The 21,440-nt window shown below is 43.7% G+C and overlaps 1 protein-coding gene across 1 annotated transcript in view; it reads right to left on the bottom strand.

Moving 5' to 3' along the window:
* The window catches only part of BRINP1 (BMP/retinoic acid inducible neural specific 1), a 232,732-nt gene extending 213,502 nt beyond the window's left edge, over positions 1-19,230 (bottom strand). The window contains exon 1 of the mRNA XM_056138596.1: positions 18,962-19,230. The gene's annotated coding sequence lies outside the window, so the exon portion shown is untranslated. The remainder of the gene's footprint in view (positions 1-18,961) is intronic.
* Positions 19,231-21,440: the final 2,210 nt, after the last annotated feature.

Raw genomic sequence — 21,440 nt, 5'->3', positions numbered from 1 at the left:
CATTAGAATTTCCTGGTGGATCAACAGTTCAGTTCTCAAAGGAAGCCATTCCCATTTTACAGACTGAAGCTCATGGCTAAGAAATACAATAATTTATGGAAGACAAAGCTTTCTGGGCGATTTTTAGAAATAAAAGTGATGAAACTCAAATCTCTGACTGCAAGTTCAGTCCTTACTCTTTTATTCTGCAATTTCCTTTGAACCTTCTTAAAAATAATAAAGTTAATGACCTCATGAGACCGTCACAAAACCAATGCCTACAGAGAAGACTGGCCCCTTCCATTCTGAAAGCTAGCTGAATTGAACTAAATTCCTTCTCTCAATCAATATCAATTCTCATTTCAAGAATTCCAATAATTAAGGGTCTACCACACCCAACTGTTCATTTCATTTTCTAGCCTTTTCTCTTCCTCAGGAGAGTGCTGTTCATAGAATGTGTTTATTTTCCAATTAAACCAAATTAAACTTAATTTTGTTTTGAGAACTTTTTTTTTTAGAATTTCACAGCCCACAGTGAGATAATTGAGACCCTGCTGTTTCTAGCAGCACTGTTTAGAGAGAGCAGGCCTCAATCTGGCACAACCTTGGAAGACATCTTTCTTAACCCTCCCTCTCCCCTGTCCCACCATTAGTTTATCAATTCATCCTATTCCTTGCCACCTGCCAGTGCCCTGACTTGTAAGGACACCATCTAACTTCAACCAACTCATTTCCATACCCTGCTAAAGGGCCACCATATTTCCTCTCTGCCCTTCTTATCTTTCTAAATCCCAGATCTAACCAAGTCGATCCGTTTTGTCTGAGTTATCAATCATTTTCTAGACACAGACACTTAATGTGAGTTCCAGGGTATATGTACCATCCTGGATTATTTTTCTAGTATCCTATCTCGGCAGTCTCCGCAGTTATAGCGAACACTCTCCTCTCCTGCTCTCCCTCCATCCACTCTCCTGATTGTTCAACCTTTGGAGTTCACAGACAGACTTCCTTTCTGCTGGCTAACATACTGCGTCTGCTCTAATGTCAGCACCAGCTACTCTGTGTTACTTCAGGTTGCACATTTTTTTCCTACTCAAACTAGCAGAGTATCAAATCAGAAAAATACTCTATTCCTGAAGGGAGCACCAAATAAAGGGTTTTGGGAGGTTCCTCTCAGGATGGGAAATGTGTGATGAGAGTAGACTATAGACCAAACATGATTGCCACTCAATGTCTCTTTTGCAAACCACAGCACTCAAAAGGAGAGAGATAACAAAAGGGAATGCCCTGCCACAGAGGTAGGGTGGGATGGGGAGATGGGGGGTGGGAAGGATACTGGGACTGGTGGTGGTGGAGAATGGGCACTGGTGGAGGGATGGGTATTTGATCATTGTATAGCTGAAACCCAAGCACAAAAATTTGTAAGTCTACAACTGTACCTTATTAGTGTTTCACTAATAAAAATTTAAGAAAAAAAAAAGAAAAATACTCTACTCCTCAGATTGCTCAGAATCTACAATACAGTGGCTCCCCAACCCAAAACGCAGTTTGTTTAATTTTTTTTAAGATAAGAAGAAAGACAAAATAAAGATGTTAGTTAGAAGATGGGTACAGCAAGATAGATAAATTAAACATCTGTAAGTAGAAGAGTAAAGCTAAAAGGAAAGAAGGTAAACGAGAGTGAAGATGAGAAAATTATTTCCATCTTTACATTAAAGATGGCAAAATTCTTGTGATTCTTTGATAATAATTTTCTTAATATGACTATAATTTCTGAAATAATATGATCCATTTTAATTACTTTAAAAAAAAATTGGGGTCAAATGACAGTAGAGCAGGTAGGACATTTACCTGCACATGGTCAACATTGGATCAATCTCTTAGTACCCCATAGGGTAACCCAGGCCTGCCAGGAGTGATCCTTGAGTGCAGAGCCAGGAGCAAGCCCTGAGCACCACTATTGTGACCCAAACACACATACAAACACACACAAAAGTCCATATATATACTATTCTGATTTTTCTACAAAAGATAAGTTTGTACAGTGTGAGCTTACTAAACTATGTTATACAGAATATTAAAAAGAGTCAAAATTGAACTTTGAATTTTAGGCTTTAAAATCTTCCTATGTTACAGAATTATGAAAACCTTTAATGTATGTGCATATACATATTTACACATATACAAAACCCATGTGCATGTATATTAACATACTTATAGATATAGATGTACATGTATATATTATATATATGTATATATGATTTCCAAGAAAAATGATCACGAGGCATATCCCAAACAACCATGGTCCATCTTCCAGATTGAAAACTAGTTCATCACAGAAGACATCATAAAAATGTTCTTCCAGGGCAAGAGAGAGAAAAGGAGTTAAGGTACTTGCCTTGTATGTGGCAAACCCTGATTTGAATAATCTCTGGGCACAGAGCCAAGAGTAAAGCTAGGTGTGGCACATCCCATCCCCTAAAGATTCTCCCAACAGAATGTTTAGAAGTCAGGAGTCTGAAGTTTTAATGTCAACAGTTCTTGGTGGTTCTGTGATAAAATCAGGAGAGCTGGAATCATGTTTTTGTCATCAACATTTCTTTTAGTCCACTTGTCCATTTCATGAATACAGATCCCTCCCTTTTATATCATCACTTAACCCAAAGATTTGTAGGGTTATTTTGAATTAGCATAATTTCACTTCTGAGGGTTTTTTTTCTGGAACTATGTCCCATAAGAGGCTGTCTTGCATGGAGTACCTACTTTCCTGATCCATTTATTCAGTTGCTGGCAATTATATAGGATGTGACCAAAAAGGGGACCGAGACAGTCTTATATACCTGTTCTTTGCACTCATACCTTGGTAGATGTGCCATACTCATTTATAAGTACCCAAAGAATGCAGTAAGATGATTTCATTTGAGGAAAAAAAATCTGTCACTGTTAACCCACTACAGATACTATTTAAAGTTTAAACTGATCGTTTTTTTTTTTTTAAGCCTAGGAAACCTTTATTTAAATCTTTATACAAAAGAACAACAAAGCAGAGCTGATTAAATGGGTGGAACTGTTCTGATGTAGACACCATGCTGGGAACAAACTCCACGCTGGGGAAGAACTCCAATGCAGTCACGCTCTCAACTCTTCTTCATATCAACTGATGGGCCTCGCACAGCTTTCAGAACCTCCACTGAATCTCGTTTTCATTTTATTAGTGATGATACTAAGGTAAGAGAGGGGATGTAATTTACCAAATTTTTTTTTTAATTTTTGGGCCACACCCAATGGTATTCCTTGAGCTGCACTCATATGAAGTTACAGGGATTGAACCAGGACAGTTGTGTGTAAGGCAAGTACCGCACCAAAAAAAAAATTTTAACAGTGAGGATGAAATAAAGAGTTAAAGATTTATTACTCTAAGGTGTTCACCACTTATGCTGAACTTTCAAAACTGTGGTATGCAAAATACTGCCAAATATGTGAAATGACTTCAAGTGAAAAAAAAGGCAGTATAGCTCTTTGAAGGGTGTGACAGTCACTTTGAATGTATTGGAAATCATAAATCAATTATAAATATAAATCAATCATAAATCTTTAGATATTGTTCAGTGTCAAGTGAACTAAGAAAAAAACAGTTCATTTAAATCTGATTTAGGATACATGACTCAAAAATTTAGCCAACTCTAAATTAAAACATGAACCTACTTTGGGTTCTTTTTCTATCAAGAATTTCTCACTGATCCCCCAATGCTACTATTTAAATTATTCATTACCCAAGTAACATACTTTCATTAGAGAAATAGCAAAAAATATAAGATAAAAAAGAATGACTTTCATCCATAACCCAAATATAACTACTCAAATTTTAGCTGCTTTTTATAAAACAGTTATTCCATACACAATATTTGTATCTTACTCTTTTAAAGTTAATAGTTTGCATAAAAATATATTCATGTCAGGGGCTCAGAGAGATAGTATAGGAGTTAAGGTGTTGGCCTTATTTACACAAGGCTAGAGCCAGTTCGGTCCCCTGCAACACATTTGGTACCATGAAGAGAGTCAGGAGTAAGTCCTGAGGACTTCCGGAAGTGACCCCAAGACATAACAAAACAAAATATGTCATTGTCAATGTTGCAATGGGTGCCATTTCTTGAGCACTTACAATATCTGAGGCATGCTGTTAAGTGCTCCATATTCATGATATTTACTCTTATAGAAAAATATTCAGAGAGCTTCATATTTTACAGATGACGTTCACTATTTTCATTTCACCTCCTAATGCATAAATGCACTCTGTGAGAGTTATTTGGAATTATTGCAGATACTCCATTATCTACTTCTATTCTGCTGTTCTTTTTTATTCATTTTTTCTAAATCTCCTGCCAGAATGTCTTTATTATACAACTGTGTGTATGCAATTAATATATTTCTTAGTATGGGGAATTTCTTGGGGCCAGAGAGATTGTACAGAGTGTAGGAGAACTTGACTTCCACATGGCCTAACTGGGTTCCATCTCTTGCACCCCATATGGTCCTCAAAGGACACGATCCCATAGAAGTGATCCCTGAATGCAGAGCCAAGAGTAAGCCCTGAACACCGCTGGGTGTGGCCCCCAAACAAAAACAAACAAACAAACACAAAAAATGGAGGATTTCTTAAAATAGAGAGACTTGTACCATCTTTCAAAAGACAGGCGACAGAGATCATGAGTAACAAATAAAAAAGAAAAAGAAGAAGAAATTTGATTCCTGCTTATTCCCAGGCATCTCCTCTTTGCTAAAGCCCTCTTGTTCCCTCACTCTGGCCACCCTGGTTTACTTCCTCACTGTTCCTAGAACGACCTGAAACTGTCCCACGTCAGTCCCTTCGCCCCTGTGACTCTATTATAGCTTGCATGTCCACCTGGCTGACTTCCAATTCTTTTTCTAACTTTCTCCAGATTTCTGACCCCCAACGCTTAAGGTGAATTTGCCTGACTCATTTGTACAAAACAACAAGACCCCATCCCAATCCCACATTGCTGCCCCTCATCTCTATTGCACTCCTTCCCACCCCATGCACCAGCTGTTTACTTGCTTATTTATTATCATCTCCGCTCTGAGAAGGCAGGGACTTACTTTGGTTCACCCTTTCGTTCACAGCTTTGAGAACAGTATCTGGCACAAAAGAAGGGCCCGTGAGCAATGTTTGTTTGCTTTTGAAATGAAAGAATAAAAGCTGCATTTCACAAAAGGCTGGATGCAATGCACGGGTCCACCAATGCCACGAGACAGTGTCTTTTTCTCTGCGTCCTTGCCAAAAATTAAATGCTGCTATGAGAGAAAACAAACCTTGGAGGATCCTCTAAACCATCAAGGGATCCTGGTTGCTTGGATTTCTATAAGCTTGTTGGCCACGTCTTCTATTTTTATCTAGAAGTCCTATTTCCAGAAAACATTCAGATTTTAGATGATCTTGTGATCCTATCTGAGGTCCTGTTTCATTAATAAGAAAGGAGCTGTATTTTGAAACCTTGGATATTGTCCCTTTCTCTCTGCTGCCCTTTCCCTTCTTAATCTAATCTTCATTATGTCCAACAGTCTTTTATACCTATATGTGTGTATGCACATGCATGTGTGTGAAGAAAAAGATTTTATATCTGTATGTAGCACTGTAGCACTGTCCTTTCATTGTTCATCCATTTGCTTGAGCGGGCACCAGTAACATCTCCATTGTGAGACTTATAGTTACTGTTTTTGGCATATCGAATATGCACAGGGAGCTTGCCAGGCTCTGCGTGCGGGCGGGATACTCTCGGTAGCTTGCTCTCTGAGAGGGACAGAGGAATCGAACCCGGGTCGGCCATGTGCAAGGCAAACGCCCTACCCGCTGTGCTATCGTTCCAGCCCTTTATATCTGTATATAAAATATATTTATACACATACATATGGAATATATATATGGATATAGATAGATATATATTCTTGCAACATCTGGCTGTTATAATTCAGACCACCCCCCACCCTGCTATTTTCTGAGCTGCTTTTAAAAGCAATGCTATTATCAGAAGTGGCTTTGGTGATTCCAATCCCAAGAAAAGGAAGAACTTGGCTCTGAGCTCTGGTCCTGTTGCAAAAAGTAGCATATTCTATGGCTACTGGTCTTAGTCTCCACAGCACTTGAACTTCCACAACTACAGGGTACAAACAAACAAACTAAGCAAAGGTTTTCCCGTCAAAATTGTGAAGCTTAATGACTATTTTAAAAGGCTATGAAATTGGCAGCTAGGAAGCACTCAAGAGTGGAAGATATCCATGGTAGCGACAGATATAGTAGGAAAATAAGAAAATGCACATTGTTAAGGATATTTAATGAGCCTCCATCCAGACTGCCAACTAAATATCCCCTGAAACATGCAAAATAGGTGCGTTTCTCACTTACACATATAAGACCAAGCTTCAGAGCAGAGTGGCTGAAGATCTGCAACAGCAGACCTGACCTAAGGCAATGGAGAACAAACAGCGATCACCAGCCTTGATTTGCGATGAGGCCCCCAGCTGCTACTGGCTGTACAGTGCTCTAGGGTGCAGACAGCGGAAGGAGAGAGCATTCAAAATGTGCATGTGGTATTTGGTGTCTGATAATGATTCAAAGCCTGATACTATTGCCTTTGGGGTGGGGGTGGGCACACCCAGAGGTACTCAGAGCTCACTCCTGGCTTTGTGCTCAGAGATCACTTTTAGCACTGCTCTTGGGACAAGAGGTTCCAGGAATCAAACTAAGCTTAAATAAATATGAGGAAAGTGCCTTCACCCCTGTACTATATCTTCGATCCCTGTTCTCTTGTTTATCTTAGAGAATTTCTTTCAGCATTCAGGTACAAGGTCCTGGTCTGGAAAATGGAGAGAATTATTCCAGCTACAGAATAACCCTCAAAGTTAGATGAAATACAATGTTTACATACACTCGCACTTTGATAAGAACAATATTAAAAATGAGAATGATAGATTTCATCACAATAATTGATCACGCTGATTCACAGGCGCATGCTGAAGGTCACTCTTCTCCCATAGACACCTGCTGAATACCATGGTCTCACAGATGGGAAAACCAAATCAAGAGTGAATGACATGGGAGCTGGAGAGATAGCACAGTGGGTAGGGCATTTGCCTTGCATGCAGCCGACCCAGGTTGGATTCCCTGCATCCCATATGGTCCCCTGAGCACTGCCAGGAGTAACTCCTGAGTGCAGAGCCAGGAGTAACCCCTGTGCATCGCCAGGTGTGACCCAAAAAGCAAAAAAAAAAAAAGAGTGAATGACATGGGGTTGAGGCATCAGTATCTACTCAAACATATCTTGAGCTAAAAGAGAAAATGCTTTTACATTAAAAACAAAAGGTGAGAAAGGCCGGGGAGATAACACAGCAGCTAAGGCGTAGCATATTGCTGACCCTCGTTTAATCCCTGGCACTCTATATTGGCCTCTGAAACTACCAGGGGTAATCCCTGAGTGCAGAGCCACGAATGAGCCCAGAACCACCACTCAGTATGGCCCAAAAACAAAAGACAAGAGGAGAGAGAATATGAAAAAAGATGGTTCAGACTATATTGTCTATGACTATCAACTCTGATGGAATAAGTCTACATCTGACCACAGTAATAGAGAGAATTTTTTAATCTGCCTTATTTTACATTTATTTATTTATTTATTTTAGTTTGGAGAGCACACTCAATGATGCTCAGGGGTTGCTTCTGGATGTGAGCTCAGGAATCACTCCTAGTGGGGCTCAGGGAACCATGCCTAGTATTGAACCTGAATTGGTTGTGTGCAAGGCAAATGCCCTACCAACTGTACTATGATCCAGCCCAGTTGTTCTGCATTTTAAAGTGTCCTTTTCTATTTTATCTCTTCCCTCACTGCTCATCTCGTATTGTCACAGTGGAAGAGAGGGGACACCGTGAAAATGAGCACACTCATTTGCAACTATGCCCCAAGCCTGCAAATGATCTTTTTCCTATAGAACATCTTCACTTGGAGAACAAACTAGGGGGCATGAGCCTGTATAATTGCAAAAAAAATGAAGTGGGGGGCAGGGAGTCATAATAAAATTAATTTTAGGCATATACAAATGGGAGCTATAGCACTTAAATTCTACAATGGTATTAGCTAAGAATAAACCTAATTTTGAAGCATAACCCCCAATAGTAACTGTCACTGTCACTGTCCTCCCGTCGTTTATTGATTTGCTCAAGCGGGCCAGTAACATTGTGAGACTTGTTACTGTGTTTGGCACATCGAATACGTCACAGGTAGCTTGCCAGGCTTTGCCGTGTGGGCGAGATACTCTCGGTAGCTTTCCGGGCTCTCTGAGAGGGGCGGAGGAATTGAACTCGGGTCAGCCATGCTGGCTGAGTGCAAGGCAAACATCCTACCTGCTGTTCTATCACTCCAGCCCCGATAATAACAATAATAATAATATCACTATATCACTGTGTCACTTTAATAATATCACTGTATCAATGTCATCCCGTTGTTCTTCAATTTACTCAAGCGGGCGCCAGTAATGTCTCCAGTCATCCCAGCCCTGAGAGTTTAGCAGCCTCTCCTTACTCGTCTTTCCCAATGTACTGGAAGCTCTTTCAGGGTCAGGGGACTGAGAACCATTATTATTACAGTTTTTGGCATATCGAATACGTCACAGCTAGTTGCCAGGCTCTGCCATGTGGGCAGGATACTCTCAGTAGCTTGCTGGGCTCTCTGAGAGGTATATATACATTATATGTATACATATATCATATATATATCATATATATCTTCTAAATATGAATCTTCTAAGTACAAATTCATAAAACATAAAAAACTCAAGTCTCTTGAAAATAAGAATCTAAATCATATCACAGATATCATATTATATAATATATCTATGATAATATTCATATAATATAATATGATATAATAGGTATCATATCATATCATATAATAATAATAATATATCATGTTTGTGTTGTTGTGCATTGCTGGAAGCACCTATCAGATAAATTCACTCAACTCCCACAATAGTTTATGAGGGGTTAGTAATATCTACATTTTCCCACTGCGGTAATGGCGCAGAAGTGGTTGGTAATCTGGCCAAGGTCAGAATTGAGCTGCCATTCCAAGCAAGCATCTAAGATCTATGCTATTTTCAGGTAGGACAAAAAGAATTCAGATCCTTGATTCACAGATGACTCACCCTGTGATGCTGGGTAAGGGGCCCTGGAGAATGGGGTCTAACACCCATCTACATGAACCTCTTAAAATATTTAACAAGAACTCTCTACGGAGGACCCATCACAACATCAGAACTATGTGACATGCCTGGCAAATCTGCTTTTCAATTCCAAGAAAGATTTTATAACGGTGACATTTCAGCCATCACGAAGTGCTATGGATAAAGATTCTTCCAGAACCGCCACAAATGCCATGCTGGACTCTGCCCATGTGAATAAATTCTCACTCTTAGGAACGAGAGGATGGGCAAAACTGGCTGCTCTGGTCACATTTTCAGAAATCATATGAAAGGCTTGTCTGGACTTTGAATGATCCTGTCCTGATGATATGATTCAGAATTTTAAAAAAAAAATCGTTTGAGCCCTGTCCACCCTCCTTGCTTTGATCGTATATTGATAGTGACATTTTTGAGGACTACTTCATCTGAGAGGCATGCCACTGAACAAAATCTTCCAGCAGAACAACTCCATTATCAACCCCTACCTGGCAATCTATTTTTCAATATCCCCCCTACACTCCTCAACATATCCGACACTGATTTTATTTTAAGTGCCCTGGTGCTGTGGGCAGATTTTCCTATAGTGTCAGCCCAGGTCTGCAGTACGATCCACACCCAGAATTCAGAATCCCTCAAATTCCTTAAGAACTTGTGTTTCCGCAGATAAGATGTACTTACTGAAGGGAAATGACTGGCGCGCACTTCTCAGGATGCTCCTCCTGTTTTTCTTGTCAGGGTTGCTGGAGTTTCTAAGAATCCTACAGCTCACCCGTGTTTTTAAAGCCTTTTTGCAGATTGCAAACGATTAGAATGAGGACATGAGAATCCAGTGCCTGGAAGTTTAGACTCTCGAAAAAGCCCGCATCTCAGAGACGTCTGTCCTCCTTCCATCTGAATTGTTTTTTAATCTGTAACTCAGCTGTTCTCCATCACCCCCCAGGAGCTATTATTTCTCATAGAAGTTCCCACTGGCTGATTTTCAGGACCTCTGAAAGGCTGGATAAATTACATCTTAGAAACCCCTCCGGGACAGTAGTGGGTTAACCCTTACAAAGGTTTCGAGCTGTGCAGATAGACCATTTACTGAAGCCTTGCTGCGCTGACCTTTTCAGAGTACACAAAAATGACTGTATCTTGCTTTTGTTAATTGCCTTATGAATCTCCCTCCTCACCCTTGGGAACAGTCTCCAAGCTGTTCCCAAGATGGCCCCAACATAGACTGATACAGCTCTGCCCTGTGAGAAAATCTCTGCCAACCGAGAACAGGGTTTGTCCTGAATGATGTGATTTGCGTCGTCCCTGGGCTTTCTCTCCCTCTGTCTCTCCTCCGCTCTGGAGAGCAGTTAAGTCTGACAATTTACCACCCTTAACTTTCTCACTCGGGATCTTAGCCTGTCTTTTTCCAAAGCTGCTTGCAACCTCCAAAAAAGAAAGTTCCTTTGAGAGACAGAGAATCCCCCCTCACCCTCATATGAAAAAAAAAGAAAGAAAGAAATTAATTTCACTTTTCCTCAGCCTCATTATCTTCCTAATTGTCTTCTTTGCCCCCTCAGCAGCAAGTTCTGTCTGTGGATTTCAAGGCAGCCTTTTTAGGCTACTGCATTCCAGGAGGACAGCGGGTTTCGTGTCACCCCTGAATTACTCTGAATTACTCAGATATTAAGATCTACTGTCACAGCACATCTGGCTCACTCAGCATCCTGGTCTCAAGTCGCCGTCTGTGCTTGGAGTCAGGACTTCTTCTAGATGTTCTCATTTTACGTGATTTTGTTTTATTTCACTTCGGTTTCTGGGCCAACACCCCATGGGGTGCAGGCTTTACTCCTGGTCCTGAATCAACAATCATTCTTAGCAGGACTCAGGGGATCAGAGGGAGGTACTAAGGATGGAACTCGGGTTGGTACCATGGAAGACAAGTGCCTTACCCAATGTACTTATGTCTCCAGTCCTAGCTGTGCTCATTTCTGAGAAAACATCTAAACTTGATGACAAGCAATCGGTCCGACCTGTCGGTGTCTCTGTCTGCTTGTGCAAGAATGTCACCAGGTCACCAGGGAAATCACTGTGATAAGGCAGGGCAGGTTTTTGCTTCTCACTTTCAGAAGGTCAACCCAGACAAAATCAAATATATTCTCTTTTTGTGTTATTGTTCTTATTGGGGGTGAAGGGATGGAGTGCAGTGGCTACATACAGCAGTGTTCAGGGCTTACTCCTGGCTCCGTGCTCAGGGATCACTCCTTAGAGGTGACCAGTGAACATATATAGTGCTGAGAATAGAAAAGGGGTCAGCTGCATGCAAGGCAAATACCTCAACCTCTGTCCTATCTCTCCAACCCAACCGGTAGATTCTTAAAGGGATCCAAATAGACAGCAAGTAGGAATCCAGAGTAGAATCAAGAGTACCAAGTGTTTTCTTATAAAAATTTTAAAATAAATGGACATGTAAAATTAAAAGATAGAATCTCTGTTCTCCATGACATTATACAGTCATGACCTTTCTCCTCCTCATCATTCTCGCCTCTGTAAGGGACTCTAATCTTCCCCTCCCCCCAAACTCTGAATGAACTTCTGAAATGACAATTATTAGTCTACTGAGCATAATTATTTATGGAATTATAGCGCTCCTCTATTAGACTGCCAGCACCTAGCAGGATTCATCACCACACCCAAGTCCTTTTGTTCAAGGCCTTTCCCAGACAAAAATATGTGCCAATCCAAACTGATTCTAGCTTTCATCCTTTTTACCCGACTTCATTTCAATTACCTTCTCCCCAGGTATTCATTCCTTTCCTCCTTCTTGATCCATCTCCCCTTCCCAGCTTCTCCCCCTCCCATTACATGTGGCCACTTCCAATGGGTAGTACTGAGAGCATGACTGTCACTGTCACTGTCACTGTCCTCCCGTTGTTCATCGATTTGCTTGAGCGGGCCCAGTAACATTGTGATACTTGTTGTTACTGTGTTTGGCATATTGAACACATCACAGGGAGCTTGCCAGGCTTTGCCTTGCAGGAAAGATACTCTCGGTAGCTTGCTGAGCTCTCTGAGAGGGGCTGAGGAATCAAACTCATGTCTGCCTGGTTGGTTGCATGCAAGGCAAACACCCTAACTGCTGTGCTATCGCTCCAGCCCAGTAGCAAGAGCAGGACTAGCAAGTAAAATTAGAAGAATTCATTGCAATCACCTATTAAAAATGGACAGGATGAAATTCCATCCAAAGTCTTTAATGAAAAGCATCTGTCAATCTCCAAAGGCTTCTTAGCTCAGGCTACCTGCATTCCAAGCAGGAAGATTTCCAAATATATGTTTAGATTCTCATCGTTTTTCTTCAACTAGGCCTCTGTGGTCTGGCCCCTGCTTCCCTTTCTCAGTTTCATCACATTCTCTGGATTTCAAGTCTCAGTCCCACTTCCTCTTAGATTTCCTAACCTTTTCCCTGCTTTGTGATTGACTGGTCCTTCTTTCTGCCTTTTGTCCATCTCATCGCATGCATGGTTCCTGCATGTACATCTTTCATCACACACATGTCACGTGTATTATATTACACGTTATATTACAGCACACCTGTGTGTAAATCTCTCTCCTCACATACACGTTCCTGCATGTGAGACTCTGTACCTATGTCACCCCTCTGAGATTGCCTTATCTAAAGTTACAGCAACCATATTACTGTTCAACCTATTTCGCTAGGTTATTAATTTTAGGTCAGTACTACTACATAGGACTGGAGCAATGGCACAATGGGTCGGGCGTTTGCCTTACATGTGGCCAACCTGGGTTTGATTCCTCTGTTCCTCCCGGAGAGCCTGGCAAGCTACCTAGGGCATCCCATCCACACGGCAGAGCCTGGCAAGCTCCCCGTGGCGTATTCTATATGCCAAAAACAGTAACGACAAGTCTCACAACGGAGACGTTACTGGTACCCGCTCAAGCAAACTGATGAACAACAGGATGAGAGTGCTACAGTGCTACTACTGTATATAATTTTTAAGTTATTTATCACTTTTAGTATTGATTTCCCCCACTATATTACAAGTTCCATGGAAAAACAGCACCATCTTCATGCTGAATTTTAAATGTCTAGATCTATTCCAGTCAATATAATGGTCGCAAGCCACAGATAGTGATAAAAATTAAAATAAAAATTATTTTTTAAAAAAATACTAAAATTCAAGTTCGACACTCACACAAATCACATTTCAAGTATGCAAGAGACATGTGGGGGCAGAGAGCACTTTATTAAACACCCCAGAGAATATAATATACCCCTCAACACAGGAAGTTCCAACTGAGAGCACTTAGAACAATGCTTGCAAACTAGCAGGCATCCAATTAGTGTGTCGAATGAATGAATGAATGAATGAATGAATGAATGAATAAAAGACGTGTATGTGACTCACTCAGTTCCATGGTGAACTTTTGTTCTATGACATTTAAATTCTGTGAGATTAAACAGGATGCTGCTGCCCTAAGGGAAGCATCCAATGTGGGGAAAGGACGAAAAAAATTCAGGGAGCTAGAACTGTGAAACTAGGCCATTCTCATCTGAAAATACCACCCTGCAGTGACATTATTATGCTGTATAACATGTGAAGAATTGACCATTGAAAGAGAATTACACCTCCATTGTATAATTTCAGAGACTTATAGTTAGAAGAGTAATTTAGGGTCAAGGTAAGAAAATATCTACCAGAGCTATCCATGTAGACTGGTTTATGTGGCGATAAGTTTGCTGTTGTAAAACTAAACATGAGATTGGATAGCCATATTGTGTGGCTGTCACCAGAATTCTTGATCCGTAAATAAGGAAGTGAACTTGTTTACTGAGAAGCTTTAGAATACAAATACTTTATAATCAAAACTTTTTAATGATATCAGTTATAAGAACTAAATAATATGTCACCAGCTACAATCCAAACCTACCGAATTCTTTAGGCTACCTACAACTCCTACTAATAACTGGTGTCCACTGAAAAGAGCAGAGATGATCAAACATGGAGGGCTTCAGTTGAAATTCCAGCCTTATTGTTATGTCACCTTGGGCAAAGGGCCTAATAAGCAAGAATTACACTTTTTTTCTTTTGTAAATAGAGATAAATCTTAGATGAGAAGGTAGATTAAAAGAGAAAAGAAAATAAAAGATCCCAAAACATAGCAAAGTAATGTTGACTTCAAGTAGGACATACTTTTGCTTGCCTTTCTCATCATTACTATCCCTATGGGCTGGAGTGATAGCACAGCCGTAGGGCATTTGCCTTGCAAGTGGCTAACCCGACCTACCGGGGTTCAATTCTTCCACCCCTCTTGGAGAGCCCGGCAAGCTACCGAGAGTATCTCGCCCACACGGCAAAGCCTGGGAAGCTACCCGTGATGTATTCGATATGCCAAACACAGTAACAACAAGTCTCACAAAGGAGACATTACTGGGCCCACTCGAGCAAATCGATGAACAACTGGAGGACAGTGACAGTGACAGTGACTATCCCTATATTGTTGGGATAGGTAGCATGCTTTGAAGGCACAGTGGCATGCACCACTTTGAATAAACATGAAGGGATTGTGAGAGACACAGCAGAGACAGAGAGAGAAAGAGACATGGAGAAATTTATGGTGACCATCACAAATAACTTATCTCCATAGGGAAACTCTATTTGTTAATTCTAGGTGAAAGACACTTTTACAGTATATAAGAGGGGAAGTTACACACATACCCAAGACACTATAAGAGAGTGCAAACAGAGGCATATTCTAAAAAAGTCCCAGACAAAATTTTATAAAATAATGAAGGAAATAGAGGTATAAATACAAAATAATATTTGGAAGATGCCTTGGACATATATTTGAGCTAAACATTGAAATATAACTAGGATGTTTTTGGGTTAAAATGAGTCTGGAATTGAGTTACAGAGACAGGAAAAAAAAACAGATAAAGGCATTCCTTGAAAAGGTATTGGACTACAGAAGACTTAGATCATTTGAAGAATGACATTTGAAAATCTGTCCTCTTCACATGACTGCCCCCTCTACACCCCTCCACCCACCCCCAGCTTGTTGTTTATATGATTACTATGAGTTTTCTGGCCAATCTGCTCATCTTTGGATCTTCCCAAGGCTGATGCAAGGCGAAGAGCAGGAGGGGATATGTCTACCTTTAGTGGCCTACTCAGATTACGTGAACAGGTGATTTTATTCAAGAAATCAGGACTGGATAAGGTAGAGGTTGCAAAAGAGAAACGGTCCCCTTCTCACAAATGAAGGCCCTTTAGGCAAAGATCTTTGCAGAGAAATGGAAGACTGTGGTCAACAGCCTAAAGGCAGTGTTTTATTTGGACTAACCAGGGGTGAGTGTTTTTAAGGTCCCCACCAGCATCTTTTCTAATATATTCATTTCAGCCTGTGCTGGGCCTTCTAAACTCAACAGGGGGCCCAACAGCTGATTTGGAATCTCAGAACCGCTTCTCTTTGGTTGAAATGGAGTCACAGCTCCCCCTTCTGGGAGCTAGTACGCCTTCCAGCACCAAAAAAAACCTACGTGAAAAACGCTCTACTGCAGATGGGTCTGAAACCCTCACGTTCTTTTCCTAGGTGTTTGGCAGAACCCCAAAATAAACATGCAGAAATAAGGGAGCACACTTTTTTGCGGCTCTGATTCTGAATTCTCAAAGACTAATCTTTCATGGGGCTTCTGTTTCCCCTTTTCTAGGCTAAGAAGCCTAACTCCGACGTGGCTTATGCCTTAAAAAGGGGAAAGGCAATTAAGTGCAGAGATTACAACTCTTTATTAGTGAAAGTAGCCACTAAGAGAGGTTCCCAGATTCACAGTATATACATGGGTGAGACTGCCATATGTATGCGTGATTGTGAATGTTCTTGGCTCTGCAGTATATCTTTCTGTACAGGAGCAAGGATGTCATTAATATCAAGAAATTAACTTGCCTGAAATATTTGCATTGGTACGTATGTGTACACTTCGCTTTCTGGAAAGCAAAGCGTTCCTTAATAGAGGTCAGGTACAGTCAAGATGCTCTGTTGGATTCTATCAATTGTTCACAATATTGAGTTCCTGCTTATATGTAATTCTCTGAAAGTATTAGAAAAAGGCTCCTCATGTTCTCTCTCTCTCTCTCTCTCTCTCTCTCTCTCTTACTCTCTCTCCCCCTCGCTCTCTCTCTCTCTCATGTGCGTGTATCTGGGAGAGTGATTGAGTCTTGTCATGTTTCCAGATGAAGTAGCTATGAAATCTATCTTTGAAATGAGAAGTTTGATGAGAAGACAAGCAATTGTCTTGGAAAGAAATCAGGGTAGGTGTAGACAGCAATAGCTCATCCCTGAGCACTATGGCAGTGTGGAAAGAACATTGATCTAGATGTCCAAAATCACGTATTCTAGCCCAGAGCATCCCACCATCTCCTGCAAGAAAGCTGGGCCATTCTGATCCCCTCTCCAGGTCACAGACTACTCTTGCTGCCTGCTACAGTTTTGACAGTCTGAATTGATAAGCAAGTCATATGAGAGCGGTTCCTCAGAAAGGGGTCTCCTCTTTTGCCATCATACCCCTACCCAAAACGAATCAGGGAGCTTTATTCTAAGGACCTCCCCACAGGAGATTTTTTGTGTTCAGGTCAGAGGAAGGCTTCAGCCTCAAGTATCTGCCTCTGGCCATAGAATAATATTTCTGTGCATGCCTGCAAGGTAGTACTGGCACCCAACTGCCAGGACAGGTTTCTGCAAACACCCGTTTGCTTTCATCTCTTCCCAGAAGATAAATAGATGCATAGGTAAAAATTTCTCAGAGACAAGTATAAATTCTCCTCCTTCCCATCCCCCCAAGACATTCTCAGTGGCCCCTTCCAGCACAGGTAGATAGTGTCTCAGCATCACGGCTTTCGGCTTCCGCTAGCCTCACTGCCTAAGCAGAACCAGAACGGCTGCCTCTTACCTTAGGAAAGTAACAGCTGCCGAGTCTGGAAGCCATGCTAAACAGCAGTAAAACTCAGCATTTTTGCTGAGTAGGGCAAGCCTTTTAAGAGGCAGCCGGGAATCAAATCAATGGCTGGCTCTAGAGTCCAAACCCAGCTGGACCAAGCCAGGCAGGCCAAGGACTTACCTGAAGAGAATCCTAGGAGATGGAGGAGGATGAGAAAAGGGACTTAACCACAACTGTCTTTCTCACTGAGATCCTTCCCACTGCCCCCATGCCCTTGGCAATATGTTGGAACTGAACAAGAGATGTGAGGTGCAAATCCACAGCAGTTAAAGTCAATTACTGCCATATTTTGCCATGATTCACCGCCCCTATCATACACACACACACACACACACACACACACACACACACACACACCATGCCCAAACCCTAGGTCTGCTTTAATAACACATGCACATATACTCCCGGGGTGCCTTCTTTTCTCCTGGTACCCTACCAACTACAGAGAAGGTAAGAGGAGGAACAGTTTATGAGGAGATTCTCTGGGGGCATCCAAGCTAGTCTGAAATGGGGAAGGGAAGGAAGAACATATCTTAAGGAAGTGGCCTATCCATCTCCTTCCTTCTGATCCAGAGCAGCTCCCAAATGGAATTTCCTATGGGATCCTGTGTAACTGGTGGAAAAGCAAGACCCTAAGGACTCTCTTGGCTTTCTCTGGAGGGAGATCCACGCAAACTTGCCGGGATCCTCCCTAAAAGCACCAAAACCAAAAGGGACTGTGAGGAAGCCTGAGATTAGGAGTGGAGAGGCTGGCTAAGACTCCATCCCAGACTCCTGGGACCCTAGACAGGGAGCCCAAGGCTGACTTCCCTCTCACCCAGTCACCCCACTACTCCAGCGACTCCAAATTCCCATCAGAATCCTGGAGTCTGCCCAGGGTGGAATTTAAAGTGACAGCGTCTCTTTGCCTCTGGGTTTGGCCATTTCTCTCTTGCATGAAACTGTGCGTCTAAGTGTAGCAGGTCTCCATCATTTCGGAGGTATATTTTTTTTCCTTCGGAGGTACCAGTACCAGGTGAAATAAGGTGCCATCCTTAGCCCATCTTCCACAAACACCAAAGCCTCCAGCCTCCAAAGGAAGTCCACAGCGGGTTTCCCGCTGGCTACGTGATCCTATAGGAAGGATCCCATTCTATGGAAGCGGGAAAGACCTCGTAAAAAGAGAGAGAGAGAGAGAGAGAGAGAGAGAGAGAGAGAGAGAGAGAGAGAGAGAGAGAGAGACATACAAGCACACACGCACGAACAGGCACACACATCGCACCTTAAGTAGGTTATAGGACCCCTCGTCCCTTTCCTCTCCGACCCACACACGCGCGCGCGCGCACACACACACACACACACACGCACACAGAGCGAACGCCAAACGACGCCGCACACGCAAACACACACCAGCACCACATCAAGTTCCCGACATGGTACACACGTCGGGAGCGCGCGAGGAGCTCCGGGGGCTCACTTCCTAAAATCCCGCATGGAACCCTGGGCGCCCAGGATACAGGGGACCCCCCCCCATCCAGCATCCCCATCCCCAACACGCACCTACACCACCACCCCCACCACCACCCCCCCACCCCGCATTCCCCCGGAACCCGGGAGGACTTGAGGCAGCCGGCGGGGCGGGGAGGGGGATGCCGGAGGGGGAGTGGGGGCAGGGCGGGCGGGCGCGGGGGGGTGCCCCGACTGCGGCCCGGGCCGCCTCCAAGGGCAGCGGGGGGGCGCGGGGCGCTGCGCCCGGAGCCGCCTTACCTGGAGTCAATGTCCGTCTTGCGCGGAGAGCTGCGGGTGGACGCTTTTTATTCGGCTCGGGGGGAACTTGGGAGAGCCCTGCGTGCTGCTCGCATCCCGGGGACGGCGCGGGCACTGCAGGCGTGGGGGTACCTGGCTCCTAGCAGCCTGGCTCATACTCAGCCGTCAAGTCCCCTCCGCGGCTCCTCCGGACAGGCATGAATCCCGGCTCCCGAAGGCGCTTCCAGACTCCCCGCTCGATCGCTCGCTCGCTCCCTCGCTCGCTCCGGGGCCAGCTCGCTCTCCTCCTCCTCCTCCTCCTTCTCCTCCTCCTCCTCCTCGTCCTCCTCGTCCTCCTCCTCCGCCTCCCCCCCGCGCCGGATCAGTTCGCAGCCGTGGGCACCGGGAGCGCGGCGGCTGGCGAATGGAGAGGCAAGTCCGAGAGCGCCGCGGTCTCCGGGCGGGGAGCCGCGGGGGCGGGGCCACGGCGCAGGGGCGGGGCTTGCGCGGCGACGGGCGACGCGGAGTGGAGGAGCGGCTGCCGCGGGGCGGGGCCGGGGCGGGGCCGGCGGGGAGCCGCTTTAGGCGGCGGCGGGGGAGAAGGGGCGAGTGCGCGGCCCGGAGGTCCCCCGGCAGCCCCGGGAAGAGCGGACGGCCCGGGTGGGCTGAGGCTGAGCCGTCCGGGAGTTTGCAGGAGCCCCCCCTCGCACACACACACTCTCCGGAACGGCTTAGCGGGGTCTCTGTGCAGCCTCCCCGCGCTCCCTCCCAAGGCAGGAGTGATGCTGAGGAACCCGCCTAGCTCCGAGCGGTGTGTGGCGCTCCGAGGCGGTTGAGTGTTTCTGGGGATGCGGGTGCTCTCGGCGCGCTGAAGCCAGCCCGTAGGTGCGGGATGGACGTCTTGTGTCTTCTCGTTTATTTTTTTTTTTCCCTTTAGTCCCACGTGGTTGGTGCCCGTGTGGGTCCGTCTGTGTGTTTCTGAGCGTTGAAGACCGTTGTTGGTTTCTCTGTGCGTGGAGGCAGGAGCCCACGTAACCAGAATTAAATGTGTTTGTTTGTGCTTTTTTTTTTTATTCCCGATGTGGGCAGGATGTAGGAGTGAAAGCTGGAGGGACATAAAGTTCTTTTCGTGTTCCTAGAGACCGAGAAGGGGCGAGGGCACGCGGCTTAACACCCTGATGAATCCAAGCCTCCGAATTCGTCCTGAGATGCAGGATTCCTGGTCTCTTCCTCACGCAGAAGAAAAACAGGCCTGTACAAGAGTGAATTTTCACACACGTTCGCCTGTTTTCTAGTCTTTTATTTTCTTCCTCCCTTTCTTCCCGCTTTACTTTTTCCTTATTTCCTTCTGTCTTTTCTTCTTTCTTGCACAGCAGCGATGTTGCACCCAGCATCCTAGGCAGGGGTAGGAAGTATGAAGGAAGCTGCAGATGGGCGGGCAAACGGAATAATGAGGAGATAATGACAAAGTTAAAAGAAGTGTGATAAAAGTGCAATTGAGGCAGATCTCCTAGTGATGTTATGTTGCTCACGTTTTTCACCTCTTAAGCTTCATCTCCCCCTTATATAGAGCATAACAACACAGCCAAGAAAGTTGGTGTAAGATTTTAAAGAGTGCATATATTTAAAATAATATATTTAGAATATTCCCTGGCACCCAGTGAGTTCTCAAAACTTGTTTTCTTTAATCATTATTGGCATTTTATTAAGTATATTATCCAGAGTCACAGGGAAAAAATGTAACTAGAAGACATGAAAAGATATAGGAGGGGCTGGAGCAATGGCACAGCGGGTAGGGCATTTGCCTTGCTCGCGGCGGGGGTTCAATTCCCAGTATCCCATATAGTCCCCTGAGCACCTCCAGGAGTAATTCCTGAGTGCAGAACCAGGAGTAACCGCTATGCATCACCGGATGTGACCCTTCCCCCCCAAAAAAAGATCTAGGAGTCATTGAACAAAAACAAAATAGAAAAAAAATGATTGAATGGGGAATCAGGAACATGAAAAATATTAAATATGAAAGGAGGGATAAAGGTGAGAAAAGAGATAGAACTGGTCAAAATAAAGCTGAGTCGCAGAGGCACAAAACAGAGTGGAGAGGAAAGGAAGCGAGAGTTCACTGGTTCAAAGCTCCTCTCCCCTGCTTGTCCCCTAATCAGGAGGTTGGTCAGCACCACGGACAGCTCTCCAGCCGCTGACCAACTTTTTGTCTGTGTGGTGGAACCTTCATTCAGCTTCTGGTCTAGGTTCACACACTGGACAGTGGTTCCTGAGACACTCATGGCTTTGATTCTGATCACAAAAGAATAAGATCGGCAGACAGAACTGTGTACACACACACACACACACACACACACACACACTTATGAATCCCTAGGTTTTCTATTTTTTCTTCTTCCCTCGATTCTTTTTTCCTTTCTCTTCCTGTTTCTGCCTATCCCATTCCTCATTTTACATGTTACCCCATGTCTCTAGGTTTCCATTACTCCCAAAGCTTAGT

The sequence above is a fragment of the Sorex fumeus genome, unplaced genomic scaffold (assembly GCF_029834395.1).
Source record: "Sorex fumeus unplaced genomic scaffold, SorFum_2.1 ptg000129l, whole genome shotgun sequence".
Taxonomy (NCBI): Eukaryota; Metazoa; Chordata; class Mammalia; order Eulipotyphla; family Soricidae; genus Sorex; species Sorex fumeus.
The sequence above is the reverse complement of the archived record's forward strand: the minus strand, read 5'-3'. Positions and strand labels throughout refer to the sequence as shown.